Here is a 25804-nt window from a genome sequence, read left to right as displayed (position 1 = left end):
CCCGTTCTTTATCCTCCGACGGGTATTAATTTCGCACTAACCGATGTAGCGAGAGAGAGAGATAGAGAGAGCGGTGACGACTGTCAAAAAATTTCCTTTCTTCTCTTTCTTGGTTCTCTCGCGGTTAACTAGTCCTAATGCTTTGTTTTTCGAGCGCTCGAACGTGTTTATGGCGATCGTTACGATTGGTTATGTATGCAAATCCCTCGCTCGTTTTTGTTTTTCGACGTGAGCAATTTCGAAAATAGAGCTTAATTGCTGCTCGCTGCGTAGTCGTTATGGTATCGGGAGACATTTTTAACAGTACCTATGGGTAATATACCTGAGATCGTTATCGTCGGTTTGGATCGCGACTATACGTGAGTATAGAAACTCAGAATATTGACGATTAACACATTGCAAGAGTAAGAATAACATAAACCAAATCGCAGCTTCGACCTACCTCTCATTGGTGACTTATCTCGGCTCACTGTGCACTCGACGATAATCAGCGCCAAAATCATCAGTAAAAAAGATCGGCTGACGAAAATTCCCCCAGAATTGGATCATTCCAATTACTCACTCTATAAAAAAATGTAGCCGCGCATTAAGCATTCCGAAGCTTGCCCGCGCGCTCGCGACACTCAATTTTTCCCGCGACATTTCCTTGAAACACCTCTCGGCCCCTCCTAAAAAAGAAATTCAGCACATAGCACGAAGTGGCGGCTGGCGGGTAAAGAAACAAATAAGTAAACGCGAACCCGATCCTGAGGGCAATAAATTATCGTTATCAGCGGCGCAGTTCGCAATTTCCTAGCGTTTCTCCTCTAGCTCGCAGCTCAGCTACCACGGCTGTATAACGGATGGGAGAGAGAGAGAACGGATGGTTAATAGGCGTTGGGGGGATAGGGGGAGCGAAAGACGCGAAAGTGCAGCGAGCGAATTCGGGCCGCGAAGGCGCCGGATCAATCGTATTACACAGCCCTTTCGTGCCCCCCTGCACGCAGCTATGGGCGTTTCTCCTCCTAGGCACTGTGTGCGTGTTGTACTTTTTTCTTTCATTGCATTCACGCGCTAGATATAGTATACACTCCGAGCGAGCCGAGCCTCTTGTTCTTTCGAGGTCTTTTTTACGCGGCAGCCTCGTCGCGCCGGAGTAGCCGCGTACGTGATTTTTCGCTTTCTTGCGGGGTCATTGTGTTTTTTACGCCCTTTTTAGGTCAGAAAAAATCTTCGCTCTTGGGCAGGTACTGCATATGCGCGAGTATGGTCCGCGCGTCTCGTTGCGCGATGATTCTTCGTTATGCACACGCGAGAGGTGTACACCGCGGACGAGAGCCGAATTTTATTTTTAAAGAGCACTAGCGAGACATCGCTTATTATTGACCATCCGAGGAATAATAAGCAAGGCGCGAATGAATCGGAGATAAGCTGCGAGTTCGAGAGTAAAAAAGCTCGCGCGCGCGACAAGAGCCGGCAGGCGAGAGCAAAAAAAAGCATTCGACACATTTTTTTTATCGGACTGATGCAACTGCGTGACGCTCTTTACGCCGTCGTTAAGTATAACGGAAGGAATAAATAACCAGGACCTATCTTTACGATATGAAAGTCCCGAGGTAAACAGGCGCTATATAGCTTCTTCTTACGCTCTTCGCGCGCGAGATTTCATTTACACGAGAATAACAAGTTCCAGCGGTAGCGCCATCGGCAGTTTTATCCACCGATACGATTACTGCAGTATAATGTTATATACTCTCGACTCGATTTCGGCACATTCGCGATCGAGTATTTTTCACTTGTAGATCGATCAAAAAAGCCGTTATACCGACGGCTTCGCGGCTGTATAGAAAGTCCGCGATCTCGCGCGATCGAGTAATTCCAGAAGCGATAAATTTCACTCTCATCCTCGCGAACACGAATCCTGACCTTGTGACCGCGTAGTCTTTCGCGGCACGCGTTATATATATATAGGTAACCCGCGAACTTTTCCCTCGCGCGCGACTCGACGGTATAACTTGCGCGCGGTATATAGCGCGTATCAGCTCGTGCGAAGCCGCGTCTTGGATTTACGCTTCGATGCCTTCAATTAATCGAAAGGTACGTGTACAGGTGCATCGGCTCTCTGTCTGCATGTGGAGAAAATGCTGCTGCGACGTATATTGTAAGTGGGCAGCGAGGGAATCTTCGTCCGATGGTATTTGCGCTCTATTTTTACACATGCGGTTGGGTGTTGCTGTATTGTCGGCGATAGACGATGTATCATACATGTATTTGCGCGTATTTCTAGAGAGAAGTCTAGAGGCTGTCAATCAGCGCTATATATTTAATTGTTTTTGCCGGTGTGTTTTGAATGATTGAACAGCTGCCGAGATACTATAACGACCGCTGCGCTGCTTTGTCGCTCCTCTTTTATTATTAATCGATTAAACTTTGTTACTTGTTATTGGCGTCTACTTCAGGACGTGAGTGTTATCTATTCTGTATTTGATAAACCAATGTAGAGTATCTATTAGTGGCAAACCTTTTTAGCCCCCTTGAAAAGAAGAAAACCACTCGGCAGAAGCAGATGAACTTTGGACGTTATTTTCCGGGAAAAATCAAGGGCCATCGGAAAAACGCACTCTCTCTCGAAACGCAAGCCCGTATATACACTCAGCTCGGAAAGTATGTCACACAGCCCCGACCATTAGCTCATGCGAGCCCTCTCACAGATTTTCTCAGCAGCAGCAGCGGCGGCGGCGGCAGTAGAATAGAGCGGGCGAGTCGGTCGTCGCGCGATAAATTTCGATAAGGGGCGACAGTGGCTCGAGCTGCGCACACACACACACGGGAACAAGAAGCCTGCGTGGAAGTAAGAAAGAAAGAGCACAGCAGCAGCAGCAGTAGCGTCGTTGTCGTCGGCGCTTAGTTTATGGGGACCGCCAAAGTTTACGCAGAGAGCCAGAGCTCCTAACCTGACCTCGGCTCTCGCTCTATCTCTATCCTCTCTCTGTCGGTGCAGCTCTAGTCTAGCCTAGGGCTCTCTCTCTCTCTCTCTCTCTCTCTCTTACTCTCTGGCCGGCTGCATGTAGGAGGAGAAAGAGGAAGCGAAGAGAGAGGAGGCGAGCAAGTGCACTCTCTCTCTCTCTCTCTCTCTCTCTCTCTCGGCGCGGACGTCTGCCTCGGTATTGATCCCCTCGCCGGCGGCGGCAGCGGCGAGCTACTGGCTACCTTCACCCACTGATAATTCTTGTCAGACTCCCAAAGACCCGTCGCCTAGTTGCACACACACAGCCGCAGCAGCCTCTCACACGCCCGGACCTTTCCAATTATCCTTCTCTCTCTCTTCTTCGTCGCCGCTGCCGCCGCCGCTTCTCTGCTGGTGGTCGCTCTCCTAGCTGGCCTCTCTGTGTGCACTGCGACAGACGCACACGTCCGCTCGCTCGGTCTTTCTCTCTGCTCTTTTTTTCTCTACGACGCTTCGTCTTTTCCGTCGGCTGCGGGGGTGGCTACGTGCGACCGAGCGCCTGGCGGCCACGGAGAAAAAACTTATTGGAAAATGTATCTCTCTCTCTCCCTCTCACTCTTGCAGTAGGCTATAGTTTATAGGTGCAGCTGCAGGGGAGGGAAAGGAACGTGCGACGGAGGATTTTTCTCCTTCGAGGGACGCGCGATACGTAAGATATTAGTGTCGATCTAATTCGATGCCTACCCGACATCCGCGTCGACCTCTTTCGCTGGAATGTCTGATATTTAGTCGGATGCGATTCCGCGTCCGCAGCGGTTTCTATCTACGCGCGCACGAGAGAGGGAGAGAGAGAGAGAGAGAGAGAGAGAGAGAGAGAGAGAGAGAGAGAGAGAGAGAGGGAGAGGAAAAGGGACACGTGTGCAGTGCGGCGGACGTACACAACGCGTAGCCGAGAGGACTTTTAAGGATATTGCAATTTGGAGAGTGGTAATTCATCATAAGCCGGCGCGGTGGGCGGAAAAAATTTCGCCCGCCGCGCGCGCGCGATGCTTTTTGCTATTTGATCGAGATTTATTCCGTTGGGTTTGCAGTGCTTGTTTTTGGCTCTCTCCCGCGCGCTGTTGTTTTTCCGAGAATTAATTAAGCGCGTATCGCGTATCCACGAATTTTCGAGCTTTCGATTTGGCGAAAACAGCGTCGCAATCGAATATTGGCCCGTGTGTCTCTAGAAAAAAAAAATATAAAATAAACTCGTACATCATTCGCGCGGCCCCTTTTAAAAGCGTGGTGTACGAGCTCGTGTCGTCTACGTGCGTCAATCGGATTCTTTTTTCTCCTAACGATTGATCTTTATTTATTACACCTTATATTAAAATTATCGCGCGCGTGCTCTCGTTTCTTTTATTCTCGCTCTCTCCTTCGAGAGAGCCTCGGTCAATAGATTCGCGATACTAGGCTTACTTCTTTTACGCACGACGTTCCGACGATTGCGTCAAGCATAAAGGCATGCGACGATAGCCGGACGGACGCAAGTGTCGAGAGAAAGAGAAAGAAAAATATGTAGAGCTTTGATGTGACGACTGCGATGGCACCGATGATGTTAATTATTGATGCGACTTAGTTTGCGGAATACCGAGAGAGCCTACAGCCGCGACGAGTAACGTGTGTGCATGAGCGCGGCTTTTTTGCACCGCACGCGCGTATATTTTATTTACCTCTTTCGAGTTTATGTGTGTCACTTTGTCGCGGTATCACGCACTCGCGGGTGTTATAGTTTAGCCGCGTATAACTGCGTATAATGTATTCTCGTACGGACGTAAACACACGCGCGCCTAAAAATATCGCGGAAAAAGAAAACGTATAATAAAGCAGCGATTAGACGTCGTTAAAGGTGTGTCTCGATAAATGATGAGCGTCTTACTATACTTATCTCATTCCCCTTCGATCGATATAAGGTTATATACCTTAGACTCTCAAAGCACATAGCCATCTATACAGAAATAAAGTTTTGCGCAAAGAATCCCTCTAATCAAACAATAACGGCGACGGCAACATATCCCACATATACGCGAGAGAAAAGCCCTTCCCTCTCGTCGAGAACGTTCGTCTACGGATGATTGGAATACATCGCGCTAAATCCGCCCGTCGCCGGTATAATCGGGCTCTCTCGTCTCGTGCAGACAACCAGTCGAGTATACAGGTACACGCACGCCGCACGCTCGGAGGAGAAAGAGCCGGTACCGCGCTGATGCACCTTCTCCGCGAATCCGCGTTGATCTTACGAATTAATGCGGCGTAGCTCGGGCTCATCGATCGACGTCGCTTCGGATTCTAGAGGCGGATCCAAAATAGATGCCACACGCGCCTCTCTCGGCTTTCCTCATCTGCGGTGCAGTACGTTGCGAGCCTACTTACCGATTCGTGACGGTAACTCTTCCGAGTCGCTACTTATCTAGTTTGCGCGAAGAATGTTGTGTTACGCTATAGAAAGATGCAGGTTTGCCGTGATTTCGGTCGTTATGATTCGTGATCGAACGGGGTGGAATTCCACTCGGAGAAACTGAGAAACTGCGACGCTATCGGAAAACCAGGCCACGTGATCAACGCTACATCGCACTTTCATATAACACAGAGAGGAAAAAACAACACCAGACGTCCGTCGTAATAAGCGAAATTACGTCTATACACGCGGTCTCTCTCTCAAACGCATAACATCGCGCGCGTCGTTCAATTATGAATGTGTCGCGCGCGCCAGGGGATAGAACTATGATCGCACGAGCTTTAACGCGAAGGGGTTAGAGTCGCTCGATGAGCTTATCTTCTTATGCTGCATACTCGAGTGCATACCCGTTACTTTCTTGCGATCCGATAGAGAGAGAGAGCCGCTGCAATTTTTTTCTCTCGCTTGTTTTTCTTTTCCATAACGCGACTATACGGAAAAGGGTTGCGCGATTTCATAGACTTTACAGGGAGAGAGAGAAAAGCTGGCTTTATAGACACCTACACACACTGCAAGCTGCCGCTACTTCCTAGTACGAGGCGGGTTTACTACTCGAGAGGGTGCGTGTCAATAATGACTATAATTTGCCTGCGGAACGATTGGACTGCGCGACGTGCACAGTCGGCTTGCTCTTTATATACAATGTGCTATGAATCTTTACCGGCTTGGATGCATGAAAAACGGAACTGATTTTCGCGTGTCCCGCTTTTCCGAGAATTATATACGCGTATATAGAAAGGGAATTACATCGATGTTCGGATTATGACCCGATGGAACTCGATTAAACGTTCCCGCATTGTCCCAACGACGCAGCGGCATTATAGAGAGCGGCGCATACTCGAAGTGCAAAACAATTTATTAATTGTCCCTTCATTCTTTTCGCCTCGGCGAATCCGTTTAATTTCCTTTGCTCCCTTCTCTTTTTCCCTCCTTTATAAATCGGAACAATGCCGGCGATTCGCTCGGAGCCCTCGACTAATTCCAAACAATAGCCGCCTTAAACTCTCTCTCTCTCTCTCTCTCTCTCTCTCTCTCTCTCCCTCTCTCTCTCTCTCTCTCTCTCTCTTTCTCACTTTCTCGGCGATGCTCCGCTGAAAAGCCGAGAGGGAGAAGCTATATATAAGGAAAAAAATCCCCGGCTTCAGTACTCCCGCGAAAATCTCAATTATTAGTTTTCATTAGCCTGAGTAGCTCCGGGCGAGAGCCTCCGACGATTACTCAAGGAAAAGGACTCCGCGAAGGACGAGCCATTAAAGCCGCCGTCGTCGTCGTAAAAGTAGTCTATCCGCGAATAATCTGTAAATACCCACTGCAGCCGAAAAGACAGAAGGTGTGGTCGCGCGGCGCGGCTGTAGCATCGACGCAAGAAAGCGAAGACGCGACGGCGGTACGCAAGTGTGTATAGGTGCAGTACACGAACGCCGCGGAGCTGATGTGTATGGGTAGTTGGCAGACTCCGTCGTCCCTTAACGACGCCACGCGTCGCGACGCAAGACGTGAGCTCTATATCACGACTACGCTGCAAAATGTATGCCTGCCGGTGATAAACGGAGTCAGCCCTTAGCCGTCGCTCTCTCTCTCTCTCTCTCTCTCTCTCTCTCTCTCTCTCTCTCTCGCCTCCTCCTTCTCTTATCCTTCGCTCGCATGTATATGTGTATATGTATATACGCGCCGACGTCGCTGAGCGAGCTTCTCTCTCTTACCCTCATCCTTTGGACCCTCATCCCTCCGGCGGACGACGCTGCGCCTCATCCGTGCGCCAGTGGCTTCTACTCCCTCTCTCTGTACCTGACGACGACATAGACGTAGACGACGCCGAGCTTGCTCGCGTGTGCGTATATATATATATATATATATAGGTTCTTTTTTCCGAGCAGTGCTCTTTTTGCTCCGACAGTTCGTCGGAATTAAATTGCGAGAGCTTTAATCAAGATAAATCCGAGCGCGATGTGATTGTACATCAGCGTTGTATGTGTATTTCGATTCGCAGTTGATACACAGGGTTATAGAATTCTGATTTTATTTTGACTCGTGGAAATGTTGTTTACAACTATGTAGTTTTCTGAGGTCCCAGAAGTTAGTTATAGCATGAGCGGCCCGAGCAGTAGGCCCAAGAAGGCAGTTTGGCATAGGCGACGCATCGCTTTATACGTACTCCGACGCGCAAATGAGGACGTGGAAAACCGAAAAGTCCCGATGCGCCAACTGCGCCGCCCGGCAGAGGCTTTGCGAAATTGAAAAATTCGAGCGACGGGAACAAGACCAGTCCCATACTGTTTTGTTTCACAGACTAAATGCGACTTCTCTCCTGTTGCACAAAACTTCATCGACGCACGTATTAATCCGAATGCAACTGCAACAGGAAACGCGACACGAAACACCCTCCCGAAAAGTCTCTCGAATTTCCGCGTCTCGAGTCCCCCTTCAATCCAGTCGACGCGTGTGCATGTATACAGGTCTACGTATACAGCGTGTTCGTCGTCGCTCCTCACCCTCGGCTTCCGCATTGCACTACAGGCTGGGCTGCGCGAGGCTCGACAGACGACGGCGGCGGTGGCGGCTCTCTTCCGCCTCACTTCCTTCTTGCCTAAACCTCCGGCGCGTCTGTCCCTCTCGCCTTATTTCCCCGCTACTCGCGCAGCTCGAACTAATTCCATCCCATTTCGCTTCGAACTCTCTCTCTCTCTCTCTCTCTCTCTCTCTCTCTCTCCCTCTCCGTCGGACCGGCGCTAGGTATAGAGGTACTCGCCGCCCGTCTCTATCTTGGCTCCCGCGAGGATCCCGAGGAGGAAGGAGGACTTAACTGCCTACCACGCTGCAGACGTACCTATGAATATGCGACGCGGCGGCGGCGACGCTTGAATCCTTTATTTTTGGGGACGACTGCCGCGTGCGGCGATTTATCAGCCTGAGCGATAGCGCCGCCTTGTGTGTACACTTTTGTTGCGCGGATTCGCGAGGATGAGTTAGGAATCCTCCAAACTGAACAAAGTTTCTAACTATAGCTTTCTCGCGTATTATACGAATGTATTTCCGATCCCCGCGCATATCCGCTCCTGCTCATACCGATCTACGGCCGACATTCCGGATTTAGAGATATCGAGCCTGCGCTGGAATCGCGCGCTTTAAAATTAAAACCCCCGCGCGGGGTATAGGAAAACTCGTATCAAAGTTTCATCGGCCGGTATGAAAAGCTAAAATTACCGCGCGCTTCGAAATGACCATCTCTCTCTCTCTCTCTCTCTCTCTCTCTCTCTCTCTCTCTCTCTCTCTCTCTCTCTCTCTCTCTCTCAGCAGCGACGAGGAGAAACAGGTCAATGATCGATGACGCGCACCATCCTCATTTCCTTCGAAAATAAGCTATCCTTCTTCCGACAGCAGCAGCAGCAGGTACAATGCAGCAGCCCACTTCATTCACACCTCTCCTCCGCCCGAAAAAAAGAGAAGCCGGGAGAGTATTGTTTAAAAATCGACGATCGCCGGTGATTCGCCGCTTGAGAGAGGCACAGAAAAAGCGGCGCAGACGATGCACCGGCCACCGCCGCCGACGTGCAAAAAGCCTCCGGTGATGATCGGTCACACGCGCGGAGGCACAGCTTTTTACGTATACTCGACGGCTATGTATCGTGGGTGTGTACGTGTTTGTTGGCTGCTGGTCATCGATCAGTGATGACCGACACGGGATGCGCTGTGTCGCGGACGCTGATTCAATGATGTGCTGGGAAAATGTAGGCTCGCGGTGGGCGGCTTGAAATGATTTAGCATTCGCACGTTCAGAAGGAACTGATTCGAAATCCAACGATTAAAATAGCCCTTTTCCGTATCAAACGCGCGATACCTATATCCTATGCGCGTAAAGCCCAACGAGAATTGATAATAAAGGCGCGAAGAGCGGCTTGCGCCGATATGATCCTCGGCTATGCTCTTTATAATTATTTTTCCTCCCGCGCCATAGAAAGGCTGTGAGCCGCGGAGCGAGCGAGAGATAAAAAAACGAGCATCTCTCCTCTCTCTCTCTCTCTCTCTCTCTCTCTCTCTCTCTCTCTCTCTATCTCTCTTTCTCTCTCTCTCTCATCGTCACGCTGTCTGCCGTCTCTGCGTGCGGCTGGCGAATCTCCGAGCCGTGCGCCGCTACTATACATATACCTTGGAAACGATCGACTGCACTCTTCTCTCTCTCTCTCGCTCTTTCTCCGCTCAAGGGAGAGAGAGAGAGAGAGAGAGAGGCGTCGAGCCTCCCACGCCGTCGTCGTAGTCCGAGCGGAGGAAACCGCTACGGGCTATTCTCCTCTGGCAGCGGCGGCTTTATTTGCATTCGGATCGATATCCAATTATCGTATATTAAACGGGCCCTTCTTAAAGGACCGCCGCCGCCGCTACAGCCGCTCGTTAATTATCATTGTGATTAATTGTTTATTAATTATGCGCCTCCGCCACGGCGCCTGATGCTCTATCTCGAGCTCTCCTTTTCTCTCCTTATCCTGCCTCTCCGTGTGTTGTATAGCTCGATGCAGCAAAAGAAAGAGGCCGATATAGTGAATTATAACCCAAACCGTGGACTCACTACTAGGCTATACTATATCTATATTTCAGTCTTGTTCTCGCGGTATAGGCACGGCTGCAGCAGCAGTGTACTAGTGTGTTCTATTTACTTTATTTCAGCGACAAATCAGCGTATATCGATTTCTATACTATCCATGGGCGGCATATAGGCGGACCGTTTGAGCGAATTATCAGCGTAAATAAAACAGCCAAATTGACACCGCCGGTTGCCGCTCTCGGAATGATAACCGCGGCTAAGTATAGGCGGATAGAGAGTAGTTCCACACAGCGCGAATCCGACTGAATAATTGATCGAACTTTTAGACGCGCTCGCGGATAATGACTCTCGCTCGAGGAGTTCAAACGATTCTGGGAAATTCGAGAGAGAAGGCATCGATATCTTTAGAAACGAAGCTCGTCAATGCGAGAGTCGCGAATGGTATTTAAATAAACTAACAGATCTTACTCACCGGAGACACCTCACACGCTCATCTGTCGCTATAGGCTTGGATTATTCAGCGGAGAGTCGCTGCGGACCGCATCTGGAGAACACACAAATATTTCAGTCCATGATGCGAGGAATGAAGAAGCTGATTCGGTGAGCGATAAAAACGATGGCTCCCGCTATTAGCGAGCGGATCGTGTGTTTCGTTAATATTATACGATCGAGTAGTTTTCGTTGCGGTGGTACACAACCAAAATCAAGACCACTCACAGCAAAAATAAAAGTGTATATTCGCACCCTGTAAGCATCGCAAAAAAACCACTGTATAATAATGAGCAAATGCGGCAGTCGCGTATACGCATTCAGCCGCGCGCTGAAATCGGAGCTGCAACATCATCGCCATGCTCGAGCTCACTCGCTCGCGCGCGCAACAATGTATAATCGCAGCAGCGGCGGCGGCGGAAGGAATACGCAGGAATAAGAAACGGAACACCGTAAAGTGTTTCAGCGCAGCGGCGACTATAATTTCCAAGCGCGCAGCTCGCGCGATAATCTCCCCGAGTCCTTGGGCGCCAAGAGAGAGAGAGAGAGAGAGAGAGAGAGAGAGAGAGAGAGAGGCGCGCGAAATGTTTCTCGCTTCGCGCCACTGAACCGACGCCGTGTGTGCGTATACAGTGTGTATAGTGAGCGAGAGAGAGAGAGAGAGAGCGCTTGTACTCGCCAAATTAATAAAATGCTAATTACGGCCTCTCTTTGGATATCCCACTTTCCGCGTAGTAGTAGTAGTAGTAGACGCGCTGGCGGCCATCGACGCTTTGTGCATCGCTGCAGCAGCGCGCCTTCTTCTCCGGGGGCAGCCCTCATTTAAGATTATTAAGGCTTCGTTTGAGGAGGGACTCTTTGATACGCGGTTATTATTTTTTGCAGAATTGGAATTTTTAATTTCAAGAGGAGTCCTCTGCTTTTGGGGCGGTTTTTGGGGAATTCTGCCTGATGTAACAATTTTTACGCGCAAAAACACTTTCGATATCCACAGCGAATGGACGCGAGCAGCTGTATTTATTTTCCAATGCGACAAAAGACTTCATCAGCTTTTTAGCCGTCTCGTTCCGGTATAGACTTTTCTTCGCTTTTCAGCTGCAGCAATACAGCCTCTATATATTGGATTCAAAGGGGGACGGATATCCACGTCTTTACACGGTCTCTCGCGCGCGCCCGCGTGCGCTGGACGTTGAAGATTCCACGGGAAGGGGTTTTATAGGTCGTTTTTGTAGCTCTCCCTGGCCGTTGCTTCGGTAGCTCCTCTCGTGTTTTTTTAATTAGCGCGAGCGCGCCGATGGAACTGTTTAAATTTTTGCCGCCGCGTCAGCCGTCGCAATTAGCTTCGTCCTCGGGCACCCTTTTTCGCGATTGACTTATAGGTAATCAATCGCAGGCGAGACTCGATGCTTCTTTGATTATTTGCCCTTCCTTTTGCCTCTTGTCTCGAAGCAAAGGGCGGATATTTTTTGCTGTGTATCGAACTTTGAGATGAAGAAAAATTATTTAGAAATTGTGATTTTAGTTTTGAATATGTTAGAAGAGGACCATATCGAGAAGCCGATAATTTTCGGAAGACGCCGCGGAATAGGTCAGTTTAGATAGGGCCAGCTTCTGGAAGACTATACGTAACGCAGTTGGCGAAGCATCAGACCTCATTTTGCGTTAAAGCCGATAGCGCGCGAATCCGCTTTAAAATCTCCGCAACGCGCGTGTGCTGAAATTTGCATATGCCGCCGTGGAGCGCTCTCTATGAACGCTTACGATATTAAGATTTTCGCCGCTAATTGTAACGGTTACGCGGGATAATTAATATGCTCGCACGGCTGATGGTGTTCCGAGGAAACTTTCAGTTTGATTATTAATACGGTTTGCGTAAGTCAATTTTATCAATTACGCAGCTCTATAGTCGGCCAGATGTTTATACGCATCTAATAGAAAATTAGAAATATGATCATAACTTTTAATAAATTAGCTGGTTTCATCTCAGTACACCCAAACACCAATAAAAGAATATATCCACATCCACTCAAATTGCATAACTTTTTTCGCTCTTTCTCTCGCGCGCATCTCTTTCCGACGGCAAAAAGTGCGCACGGTCGCTTTCAAGGAAGCTGCGCGCGCAGATGAGAAACAAGAGCGAGAGGACAATGCGTAAGCGCGGTTGCAGCTACCGCGCGGACACGCTCGCTCGATCCTCTCCCCCCCCCCCCTCTGTCTCTCTCTCTCTCTCTTTCTCTCTCTCTCCTGGCGCGCGTCAATTCGGCCGAAACAGGTTTTTCGCAATCGATTCGCGCCGGCCGCTATACTTATAAGCTTCTCTCGTCGGCTTCGCAGGAATCGACGCGATTTTTCTCGAGACCAGCGGCTATACCGATTCAAATCGCTCCTTCCGCAACCTCTCCCCTGCGCGTGTAGCTATAGCTATACATGCACGTGTACACAGAGAGGAGACGGCAGTGCGGCGCGGTTTTGGACCGACTGCAGGAGTGCGCGCGAAACCGCACGAGAGCTGTGTATACGTACATCGCGGATTTTACAAGTCGAGCGAACTGAGCAAGAAGAGCCGAGAGCGATGAGGGATGAAAAAACTTTTCGCCTCGTCGGTGGGCCGCCGTCGTCGTCGCGTTCTCGGAAAGTTTCGGAGAGATTAAAGAGGCGCGCCGCGCGAGCGAGGAAACACTTGCACCTGTGAAATCGCTGATTTATAAGTCTTTTTTCGCGCTGCGTGCGGCGGCCCATCGGAAATAAAGAAGAAGAGGAAGAAGCGGCGCATGTAATTAAGACACGACGATCATCATCAGTAGGGGCGCAGTTCGCGTTTTACGATTGCGAAATCCCGACCGATGCGTGTTTTTGCCGATATATCTAGAGCAGCGGTGCTGCTTCGCGTTTGTCTTTGCCGCGATCGACGATTATTACGCGAGCGTTCGGTATCGTTTTTTGCGACTTTACATAATGGACTGTGCACCGGTGTCTGCGTTATTCTAGTGGAATTAAGCCGGCTAAGAAGTTTATTATGACGATTCTCGGAATATCTCAAGAGAGGGCATAATAGCTCGAGGGAAAAAGAATCACACACAATCTGCTCGAAGTCGGCGTACGCAATTTTTTCGTAAAAATGACGGAGTGCTGCCTGGGCAGACAGAAAAAGCGAAGCACAAAAGCGCGCGACGAGAGCACACGCATTTCGTCGGTCTACTCTCCCGCCAGAAAAGGCGCAGACGAAAAACGAAGCCCAGGACACATATCGCGGAGGCAGATTAGGAGTTCCACACTGTGCAGCTAGAGCCCGAGGCACGCGCAGCTTTATGTCGATATAGGTGTATACACACAATGCCTGCAGCGCAGAAGTGAGACACGCGGCTTGACCCGCTCTCTCGCGCACGCATGGCTATTTCGCCGCGCGGCTCCAATTACTCGGCGTCTGGTCTACTATAGCTCTCCTGCGCTCGTCGCGCAAACCGCAGAGCTCTACTGCCGCTGCCTTTTCTCTTCGGCATCACGCAGCCCGGGAATTTCTTCCTCTTCCGACATTGCAAATTGCCGTTTAGGAGCTCGCTCCGACTCTGTGTATGTATATGTATACACGCGCACGTCTATTCTTACGAGCGACGGCTCTTTTTCGACTCTGCGTTCTTTTTTTCTCTAACGAAAAAACACGCGCGTGCCCGTTTTTACGAGGGGAAATTGCGTTCGTGGAAGGGCAGTTGTGCTGCGTTAGGAGAGGATATAGAGCTTTTCTCGAGCGGAGATGCTCTTCTTGCGGTGGATTTGATTTCGGATTCTGACTGCTGTTCTTTATTGTACGCGCGGAAAGACTGACATGCCGGCAGGGGCTGATTTTATACGGGCCGGTATATTTAGCGTGGTTGTAGAATATCCATTTTCGGACGAGTTCTCTCTTATGAATCATCGAAGATTTCATGAGGAATCGATGTTTTATTATTCACGTCCAGGAGAAAAAATCTATTTCGATTTCCGTAAGTTCGCTAATTAATGACTTTCGATAAACGTCCGCATTTGCGATCGCAATCGCACTTGAAAATCAGACGATATAATTTTATCATCATCGCGCGACCGCCAGATCTCGTTCTTTCAATGACGAAAGAATCTTTCGGTAACTTTCAATCACACGCCCGTGGTCATCACAGAAATAAATGCCCCAGAGTTCGGGGAAATTAAAGAATCGTAATGCGAGAATGTTCCATATACAAAATTAACAAGACTTCCATTCCGTCTCTGCGTAGTAATAACTTCATCGTCATTCCAGCATTCCTCGCATCTCAATTTTAGATTCCATGGATTCCCAAAATTGGGTTGCAGACCGAATTAACAAAGATCCGATTAATTTTGCGAATTATTGAACAAATCAAAGTCGACGAAGTTTCATTTTTCATTTACACCATCGAGCCACTCCAAATTTCATAACCATCGCGTGTCGCCTCAAAAAAAAACTCGTTCCAAGCCTATCATCTCTGGGAAATATTCAACGAGACTAAAAAACAGCATCATCAACTCCGCTTCTCATGACAACGATTCGCCACGCAGCGTCTTATATGTGCGCTCCGCGGTATTCCTCGGTAGCGGAGTGCATGCGTGCACGCATGCATCCCATCCTTCGTCTTTGTGCCATAGCTCGTTCGAATTTTTTAGCTCCTAGAGCCTCCTCCTCCTCTTCTCTGTCTCTCCATCTTCATCTATCTCTGGCGCTGGCTCCTCTATCTCCTACCGCCTCGGGCAGTTCTCGCGCGCGTTCTTCTGTCGGCCCTTTCACACACGCACGAGGCCCCTCTTCTCTTCTCTTTCTTCGCACGCACGAGGAGCCTCCGCAGCAGCGGTCGACACGCGTGATGAGGGAGAAGGATGAGCGCGGCCGAGAAATTGAAAAGGACTCCTGGCGTTGTGCGCTTTTTCCAGCGTCGACGAGTGCCGCCTGTGTGTGTGTGTGTGTGTGTGTGTGTGTATGAGCCTGAGAACGTCACTCTTGATTGCCCGACCTTTGTCGTGATTGCGAGCGTTAATTGTTTTATAAGAGGGCGCGGTGTCCGTATGTGCGCGAGGAAATTGGATATGAGGCTTTGGTTTCTTATTTTTTCGAGGCCCCGTCGGACTTGGCGAATGTTTATTCTTAGGATTACCGAGATCGTCCTGAATTAACATTCGTATTCTCAACGTTTGTATTAGTAGAGAAAGGGGTAACAGTGTGTAATTGGTTCGAACGATTCGTTGCGATGGTGTATAAGAAAATTGTTATCGAACATGCGTCGAACATCGATGACTGTATGGCCTCGGGTATGCTTAAGGCATTACTGATACAATTATAGAATGATTTGATTCCGATGTGTAATTGCATACTCGTTGATTATCTGGCGTGGTATGTATATGGGGGATGAACCTTCAAGTTCGATATCGGGAAGCCCTATACTAATTGTCGGGTGAATTCATACAAACCAACATTTAGATAATTTCAATTGTTAGGCTATGATGTTTTCAGTTAAAATTTCAAGTTCACTCAGTTTAAATACAAACAATAAAACAGAAAATAATCGTACACGCATTTCGAAGCAGGGAATAACCATAATAATAGCAACACTACACCACAGCTCGAAGTGTAGAATCATGCATTCACAATACGATGTACGCTTTCAATCTATGCTCCAAGTTAAGAAAGTTGATAAATTTCAATTCTTCAATCCGAGACGTCAGAGCTGCAGTCTCGCAAGTACACAAGCCGTGAGATACAGCATAAGAGCTCGCACATAAGAATAAGAACGCTTGTAAAGTTAAACTATTTATCACTCGCGCCATTCCATCATTCGCAATGCGAATCAATATCCTCAATCTCCGCGAACATCAAATTTTAACGGTATCCATAAGATAAACATGATGCTCCGACGACTTGTAAAAGATTCAGCTTGACGCGCAGAGAGTGTATTCGAATTGGCAGCGCGTCATTACCGTTGAACGAAGGAAAGAATTTCCGAATCCCGATGTATTATGGATAACGCGCACGCTATACACCTGATTGTAATAATACTCGAATCGTTTCATTCACGCTCTGTATAATTTAACTTGCAAAATCCTCGCGGTAGCTCTCTTACTCTCCAAGAATATCTCGAAATTACGCCGAGAAGCTATAGCCATATACTTCCGCTAGCTACTTCATTGATGAATAGCAGTAGCGGCACCTCTTATGTATACGCTTCTCACGGACGATATAGCGTATACGTATGCACAGATAACGCCGAGGAGGAGGATTTCGGGTTCGTTTTACAACTGTTTATAACCTACTGAATTTTGCAGACGAGCTCGTTTTTCCGCCCCCGCCTAAACGGTGCGTAATTACACGAAAACGTTTCTATGTCCGCCGCGATGATGAAAAAATCACGAGCCACAAACACCCCGAGTATAGCGTAACGTATAGGCGCTCGCACGCCACTATACTATATGTTCGTAAATAATATCCAATCCGATACACTTGGCGCGCGCGCGAAATCCTCTGTAAATTATTCCCTCGTCCATCAGTTGCCTGCAGAAACATCGGTCGATGTCTAATCCCGAATATTCAGTAGCCCAAGGGCTTTCTCTTTCGGCGCTCATTTGCCCGCCAAACGGCAGACGCTCCGCTTTGAATACCTAATGTCCTGTGCGTGCAGCCCCGGCGTCGTTGATACACTGCGTGAGAGAGAGAGAGAGAGAGAGAGAGAGAGAGAGAGAGTGCGTGATGCGCATTCGCTGCTATACGTCGGCGTCTGCGTAGTTTTTCGGGCGAATTATAAGTATATGCGGGCTGGTTTTTTACCCCTTTCATATACAGCGCGGTTGTGTATTAAATTCGTGGAAGTGATTTTGGCGGGTGGTTTTGAAAAGTTTTTCACGCAGTTGCAAATTCGATTTTGCCTTTTGACGGCCGCTTGTAACGAGTTGTACAAGCGAGTAACGCACGACCGCTGAAACGAGTTGTTGTTGTTAAAAAAAAGGAGAAGAAAAAAACTAGAAAATTCAGCCGATTACCGTCGACCGTCGCCGGCCGCAACGATCCGCTCGATTATCCTATTATTACGTCCCATTCTAAATAACACTTAGCATTCGCGCGCGCGGAGCGTCGATTCTCGAAACAAAAGCATACCGCGCGTGGAGAGAGACACCCGCGACGCATCTCTCGCTGGCTTACATAATCGCCTCCCGCGGATTCGCGAAACGGTGCAGTGCTACTCCCCTCTCCCGCCCGCGCGCGCGGATTTCCCGTAATCGCCTCTCTCTCTCTCTCTCTCTCTCTCTCTCTCTCTCTCTCTCTCTCTCTCTCTCTCTCTCTCGCTCGCTGCTCCCCATCTCTCTTGCTCGCTCACCAGCGGACTTTCCGTTTCAGAGGTATACGTATAGATACACGTCCTAAAGCGCGTCGTGCCCTCTCTCTCTCTCTCTCTCTCTCTCTCTCTCTCTCTCTCTCTCTCTCTCGCTCGCTCGCGAGAATCGAAGGAAACGATCGTGCCGCGAGGAGACGCACGAACGGTTCCCACGAAGATCTCTCGGGGAGAGAAGAGAGAGAGAGGCCTATCTCGTAGCTAAAGAAGTGTACAGGGCTCGTTTTATCCTAGAGAGTACGAGCCGCGTGCTCTCGCGAGTCGCGGGCATTAATACTCGCTGCTGCTGCTGGGATAGAAAAAGAGCAGCAGCCGGGGGGATGGGAGAGGATGGCTCGTGAAGAGAGAGAGAGAGAGAGAGAGAGAGAGAGGCGAAAGAAATTAGAGAACAAAAGAAACGTGTGTGGATATAAGCGTTGTTGGAAGTGGCAATCGTATATGGGAAAGTTAAGTGCGGGAGTTTGAATCGCTTTTTGGTATCGCTGTGGCCCTGATTAACGGCGTCTGGCCACTCTTTGCTTTAATCTACTCGACTCTTACAATTAGTTTAAAAAACTCCTGACTAAAAAGCGTTAATACCTGCAGCTACTCCTCTATACCGCGCAGCCAGAAACCAAAAACCCGCGTGTCGTCTCGCGATCATTTGACTTTCAGAGAGCTTGCTCGCACGAAATAGCGGCGCCTTTGCAGCTAGCGCAAGAACCGAAGCGAGAGAGAGAGAGAGAGAGAGAGAGAGAGAGAAAGAGAGAAAGAGAGAGAAAGAAGGGAAGTAGTTCTAACGGTCGTGTCCTTCGGCCACGCACAGCGCTGCTGCAGGACCTCGGCACAGACGACCTACGAGCCTTGTACATTTCGAGCGGAGCTCACGCGATCCGATGCTGCAGTTTGCTGCGCCGTTGGAGGAGGAAGACACGTAAATGGCCTCTATATGCATGCTTCTTTTACGAATTCCGCGGCGGAGCGTCGATGAGCCGCGCACGCAGTGCTCGTATTATGCGCGAGCCGATTGCGCCTTTTGCTCTGGGCTAGTCTATAAATGTATACTTTTGTTTAATACGTACATTAGAGCGCGCGCTTTTTCGTATGGGTATGCGCAGCGGTATCAATTGCAGTTTATGCGGCGTTTCTCGAGCTGAATACGATTTTCTTCGATTTTATATAGAGGGCGAGCTTCGCGTCGGGTCTTCATGGTTGAGGAGAGCTGGGCTATTAGTACGTTTTTTTTGCGCTGCATCTTCGTTGCTAGTTCTGATACTCTTAAATTTTAGAGAATCGCGGTGTATTCATAATTTATCGCAGCGTCCCTGGTAGAAACGGTATCCAAGTTATTTGGAAGTTTTGAGGTTGTCAATCTCAGAACTTGGTAATTTTCTTTGTCAGTTTTTGTTACAAGATGTAACGCTTTTTATCCTAGTTCTTTGGCAGTTTTTAGATTTAGAGTATTCTTAACTATTTTCTTCCGAAGATAGTTGGTGAATTAATACAACACAGGTGCACGTGGTTAATGGCGATTCGAGGTTAGAATTGGAAAATCATTACTAGCAGGCTTGTATTCGAGTTTTTTTTTTTTAATGAAAGTATATAGAATAATGATTTGCATGCGAGAAAACATCCGAAAAATTTCGAGCGGCCGGGGACTCGAACCTGAGCCTTGCACAAGGATAGTCGCGCGCCTTAGCCAACCGAGCCAAGTAAACGTTGTCATTTGACCAACTATCTTGGGCATTACTTTTCAAAAACAGCTCGATCTAAGAACTGCCAAAGAACTAGGATAAAAAGCGTTACATCTTGTAACAAGAACTGACAAAGAAAACTACCAAGTTCTTAACTTTTTCACCATTTTAAATCAGCCAATTTCTACCAGGGGTCTGACGTTCCATTTTCACATTTACTGTGATCGTATTTTTGGTATTAACGGAGTTCATCAATATTGCTAATCGTTCTGTATGTTTAAACATATACAGTATAAAATGGCCGCCATGCGCAGAAACGTGTTTGTTCATCCCGCGATGATTGACACACGCGCATACATTGTAAATACACACGCGATCCAATTTAGAGCAGCACCACATATTGCTCGAATCGTATATGAATAAACAATGCGCAACAACGGATTAAATCATCCGCAATAACTTACTCGCCGTTGAGACACTCGCGTTTTCTGTTATACTTCTGCGAAAATAAAGCCAGCTCACCCAGGCGAATGATAAAATTAATAATGCACTTATCGCGGGAAAGCGCAGATAGAGCTCCCGGGGGTGGCTGCACACCCATACACACACACACACACACACACACATACACACGAAGACAAAGAGAAAGAAAAATCGCGGTCGTGCCTAATCATCGTTGATAATCAATGCCCGATAAGGGCGAGTTACTTACGTCGCCCTTAGCTTTAGTATCACAGCTAGCGCTCTTTCTCTTGCGCGCTTTTGCGCGGGGAGCATCGAGGTCGACCGAGAGATGTAGATCGAATGTAAAGTTATGGCGCATTCCAGCGCGGTAGTGCGCGCGGCGGCTTATCTAAACCCCATTGACATTTTTTCATACTTGTTTATTTTCCGCCTAGCTAGTTATGTAAATCTATCGTAAGTGATACGTTATTCTCCACCAGCTGGAAAATCTCGCTCACTCGCTGCGAGATATTCTCTTCCGTGGCCTCGAACGTCGACGGTCCGTGTATGCACACGCGAGAGCCGATTCCATCATTATTACACAGATCGACCGGCGAGCGCAAAAACGGAAAGAGCCTGTGTACTGGAAAAAAGTGACCGACACAAACAAGAGAGAATGAAACCACCGCCGAGAGTGCGCTGCACACCGCAGCAGTGTTCGATTCGGCGAAAGCCACCGGCGCGTCGGCGATTTTCGTCGCGATCGGGAAAAAGCCAAGAACGAAAAAAGCAGCAGCTCGCAGCGCCAAGGCGCGGTAATGAAATTGCCATTGCTTTTGTTCCGCGCGAACGCCTGCCATCGATAAAGCGAGAGGAGTACAGATCTGTGGGGACTATACTGCAGCGGTTGGTAAAAAAAAAAGTGAAAACAGAGCATACATAATGTTTGCTGCGAAACCGCGCGATTGCGCGTACCAGTTATCTGTTTGTGCGATTGGGAAATCGGCAATTTCATCGAGTGCAGGTTTTCGTGTGAACAGCCAAAAAAAAAACGTCAGTGCATACAAATCGAAGGCGGCGAAGAAGCTCTGTGACTAACGCGAGATCCGCATGACTGAGCTTCGCGAGAAGCTCCTCTCGGAAAGCGCAATTTTCTTTGTTCCTCGCTGTCGCGACGACGCGGCTAATTTCCTAGGCAAGGAAATGCTCGAACAAGAACCCACCGGAGGGAGAGAGAGAGAGAGTTTGCAATATCGTGAGGCCGGCGGGGGACGAATGAGGGCAAAAAGTGACAGGTCCGAGGAGGAGGAGGAGAAGAAAGAGTCGAGCGGCGGACTGGATTCGCAATGAAAACGATGTGTAATTGTGCATAATGCGAAGGACAAATAATACCGCACTCCTCTACTCGAGCTTTGCGTATTATACAGGTACCTGTACACCGGATTCATCCGATAATTCGACCAGTTTACATCCATCCAGACATCCTTAGCGGTTCTATGCAAATAGGAGCCAGTCGCGCGAAAAATCACGCAAAAAATAATCTCAGCAGCGGCGGCGACAAAGAACAGCCTCCACAGCAGCAGCAGCAGTGATCCGTAGAGCGTGCAGCCGTGAAGCTGCGCGCTTCCAAGATTCCCCGCTCGTGTAATTGCGGATACTCTCTCGGGCGGCGTGTCGGAAAAACAGTCGTCGCTGCGTTGCGGAAGTATAAAATCGCGACGACGAGAGAAAAAAAACGACTCTAACGACGGATACGTTTCAGCTATGTGTATACGCACGTGACGCGAGAACGTCGTTTATACATTAAGCTCGAGAGGGATTTAATTGATGTGTAGGTATAATACGAGATCGTGTGCGCGCAGCTCTTACGTAATTGCTTATTTTCTTGTTGGTAGTTTCTTGCCGCGCGGGAGAAGTTTTATTACGAAAATCTGCGCACGCGCGCGCACACTTCCTGCGCCGTTCGGGGAAAGGCTCCGCTTGATAGAGACGTCGAGTTAGCTCTCTTTTTCTTCTTTCCAGAGACACACGCGAGCTCGCCAGCGTGTTTGTTCTTCGTTCTTTCCCGAAGAATAATCGCGGCGCATCGTCGAGTTTACGCGCTATCGGATGTTTGCACTTAACTATATACGTGCAACAGCGCGCGCGCGCGCGAGAAGAAACGGACAAATCCTCCCTTGATTCAGCGCGGGGCGAGAGCGCCTGGGTGTATATAGTCTGCTTATATGCGGGGAAAGAAAGCCGCGAGCATCCTAGAAATAATGATACGCACGAGACCGTAGAGCAGAGCGATCGTTAGGACCGCTTAAATAACAATGAGAAGCGCGCAGCGAGCCCGGCGTCGCGAAGTGGGGAGAGAGAGAGGATACGCGCGGGAGAAAAAACAAAAGGATGCAAAAAAGGCCCGACGATAGAGAGCGAACCGCAGCGTCCGAGAAGAGGAAAAAGGCGGCCAGAGCGAGCGAGAGAGAGAGAGAGAGAGAAAAAGGAAGGACGTAGCCCTCTCTCTCTCTCTCTCTCTCTCTCTCTCTCTCTCTCTTTCTCTCTCGACAACGAAGGAGCAGAAGAAGCGAGCGGCGGCAGCAGCCGAGATAGCTCATCAAGATCGATCCCCGGCGATTCTCTCTCTCTCTCTCTCCCTCTCTTTTCCTCCCGCATCCTCTCTCTCTCTCTCTCTCTCTCACTCACTGGGTGCAGCGAATTCACGATCGTGCGCTCGCCGGGCTCCGGCGCTGCGTCGAACGTGTATTTAGACTTGATCAAAGGTCGATCCCAAGTCCACGGGAAAACGGTCACGAGAGAGGAAGGGAGCAAGAGAGAGAGAGAGAGAGAGAGAGAGAGAGAGAGAGAGAGAGAGAGAGAGAGAGAGAAGAGGCGAGCAGGTAGGTATATATACCGTAGCCGGGCGACTCTGTTTGACCGTGCCTCTGTAAATACCTGCGTCGAGATAGTCTCAACCTTTCCTCCCTCTATCTGCTTCTCTTCTCTTCTCTCTCGCTCTGGCTTATACGTCCGCGAGCGGCCTGGCTGGCATATACGTATGACCTAACGTATAGAGAGGTAGGGAGAGGGCCAGTGCGTGCAACTGCTTGGCCAAGTGTAATAACCGAGAGCGCGCCACCCACCGCTAGCCCGGGGAGCGGAGCATAGCGGACCCCGATCGACTTTTCTTTATCGACGAATGCCGTGTATTGCGCCAATTTTCAGGAATTATCGCGTTCGCCGGGCAAAACGTGCTGCACGCACCTCTCTGCTACGGCTCCAGCCCTTTTCTTCTCTATATGTATATACACGTATAGTACGAGGTATGGTGTAGACCTTGTGTGCTTGCGCGATCGTGCATACATACGCGACTACTATACGTATACGCAGTTATGCGGGAGGCAGCGCTGCTGTTTCCTTCTTCCGGACGTTCGTACGCGTGCGCGTATACTTTTGGTTTTTTGGCTTTTGGCACAGGCGCTTTCTTATATCCTACATCGCTATATGCAAACCTAGTGCATATATATAGCGCTTTGTCACCTCAGACGCCAGAACCGCTTTCTGCTATTCCTGCTGTTTATAAGCCGCTCATGCTATAACTACCTGAGATAATCTTTACAATATTCTTTGGAGGGATGTATTCATATGCACTGTATTTTCTGAGCCTTGGAGCACCTCACAAGCCCCTATTACAAACTTAAAAATGATTCAATCCATACTGATGATACGCGGCAAACGGTCAGAAACCGCATTTTAATTTTCGCATACAGCCATCATCGTAAAAACAATCAAACTCCATCGCGCGGTCCCTCGAAAGCAACGACTGCAAAACCGCACACGATCCGCGCGCCACCAAACCGAATCGCCGCACGTGCATATCTATATACACACTCTAAAACGCATAGCCGCGGTGAAGGTCGAATTTAATGGAAAATAAGCGCGGATGCGTGCGCTCGCGGTTAAATAAAGCCGAGTACAGCCGGCATGTATACATAGGCGCACAACCGAGAGAGAGAGAGAGAGAGAGAGAGAGAGAGAGAGAGAGAGAGAGAGAGCCGTTCGACATAGCGATGACGATCTTTACGGCCGCCAAGTTGCGCAAGAGCGTTACGGAATGTATATGCGTGATTGCTAATTGCCGGCCGAAGAGTATATAGTCGGCTGGCGATTTTATCGCGCCGCGACGAGGCCGGAAGTGACGAGCTGTCCGTACGCACGTAAGACACTTCTCTCGTACAGTATAGATCTCGAATCGAGTTTTATCGTTCTAGTATTATTTTTGCGCGAATCTTCGACGAGCTTTCCGCTTGTGTTTCAGAATGTTCTGCATGTCTGATAAACGTACAAACACGACGAATAATTAAATCTCTCATCCGCCGAGCGAGGCGTCTATATTCGAAATATATCCGCAGCACACTATTTCCTTCCTATAATAATCGTCGCCAGGCCGATTGAATAACTCGCACCACACACACACACACACACATACACACACACGCGCGCACACACAAACCTCGTCCGAATTCCATCACCGTCGTGTAATTCGCGCGCGCATACTTCTGAAAACTCAGAATTTTCAAAAAAGAGATAGTGGGCAGCTCTTGTAAAATCCGACGAGTTTCTACACGAGAAACTATATATATATGTTTATATATATATATACATATATATATATATATATATATATATATATATATATATATATATATATATATATATATATATAGCTATATATATATATAGCTGAGACTCTCACTGTGGTCTGGCTTGTGTCGCGGGTAAATTACTCCGTGCATCGGCTATGCGCCACCGAAATTCTGTCCTCCGTCGCTCAAAGTATTCCCCGCGCGAGTCCGCATCCACGAGCCCCGGGCAGTTTTGTCCCCGGTGTATCGAACGATATACACCGCAGACTCGCTCGAAAACTGTGTGTACGTGTGCGCGATAATACACGACCGATTTTGCTCGGAATCCATTTTCGAAAACTGTCTCTCTTCCCCGTATACGCGAACTGCAGTAGTGTACAGCGAGTTTTTTCCTGCGGAGAGACGTATGGGCGGCGGATATACGCGGATCGGAAACTGATATTGCAACGCGCGACGCTATGGCAGAGAGAGAATATTTCCGTTTAATTAAGATGGACGAAAATAGAAAAAGTAAGGCAGGCGCGCGCGTGTGTAATTGAATTATTGCCAAAAGGGGGGGGGGAGATAAAGATGGAAATGAAGGTATACGGATTAATCGGGGTCGCGTTGAAAACAAAAGTATGGTCTTATTCAATTATTCATCGATCGCCCGTTATTCCCCGCGACCGACGCCGTATTAAAAGTTATTCGTAATTTTTTAACTCCGTTATATCGCGCGCGCGCGAGACCTCGTGATTGACACCAACGAAGAGAGCGGAAGAGCGCTCGTAATTCCGTTCATAAATATAACTCTCGCGCGCTGCATTATGCACGTCTATTCGGGTCGAAAATAAAGAGAGAAAAAATCAATGCAGCCCTCGTGTGTGTGCATTAAAAAGAAAAAATAAGCTATAAGGCTGTATAAGAACGCTATAGCCTGCTGCTCTGTGTAGTACGTGTAGCAGAGGCAGACTTTTCGCCCCCTTCTTATTCGCGAGTTCGTGCAGACTCTCGCCGATAATAGCCGGCCGCCGCTTGGCCCGGCGATAGCATCGCGCTTACGGAGCGTTGTTATACGTGCGTGTCGGAACTCACGCATGTGCGCCGCCGAGGCTGCACGCATCGCGAGGAAGCGAACCGCTGCTAATCGCATACACTCCGAGCTTGTATTATACGTGCGTGTGCGTGCAGCAGTGTGCATAGGATCCCGCCGAGAGCCCTGGCGGTGTATAATATTACGCTTCGCACTTACAAATTTCAT

General features: G+C 48.8%; 1 protein-coding gene across 3 annotated transcripts in view; it reads right to left on the bottom strand.

Moving 5' to 3' along the window:
• Positions 1-25804, bottom strand: part of LOC100119619 (protein tramtrack, beta isoform) — a 215712-nt gene that overhangs the window by 65947 nt on the left and 123961 nt on the right. For 2 of the 3 annotated variants that reach the window (XM_031927271.2, XM_016983784.3), the window contains one exon: positions 10439-10510. The exons of the other annotated variant lie outside the window; for it this stretch is intronic. The gene's annotated coding sequence lies outside the window, so the exon portion shown is untranslated. The remainder of the gene's footprint in view (positions 1-10438; positions 10511-25804) is intronic. 3 annotated transcript variants of the gene reach the window in all.

The sequence above is a fragment of the Nasonia vitripennis genome, chromosome 3 (genome assembly GCF_009193385.2).
Source record: "Nasonia vitripennis strain AsymCx chromosome 3, Nvit_psr_1.1, whole genome shotgun sequence".
Lineage (NCBI taxonomy): Eukaryota > Metazoa > Arthropoda > Insecta > Hymenoptera > Pteromalidae > Nasonia > Nasonia vitripennis.
Note: the sequence above shows the minus strand (reverse complement) of the source record. Positions and strands in the feature narration are given on the sequence as shown.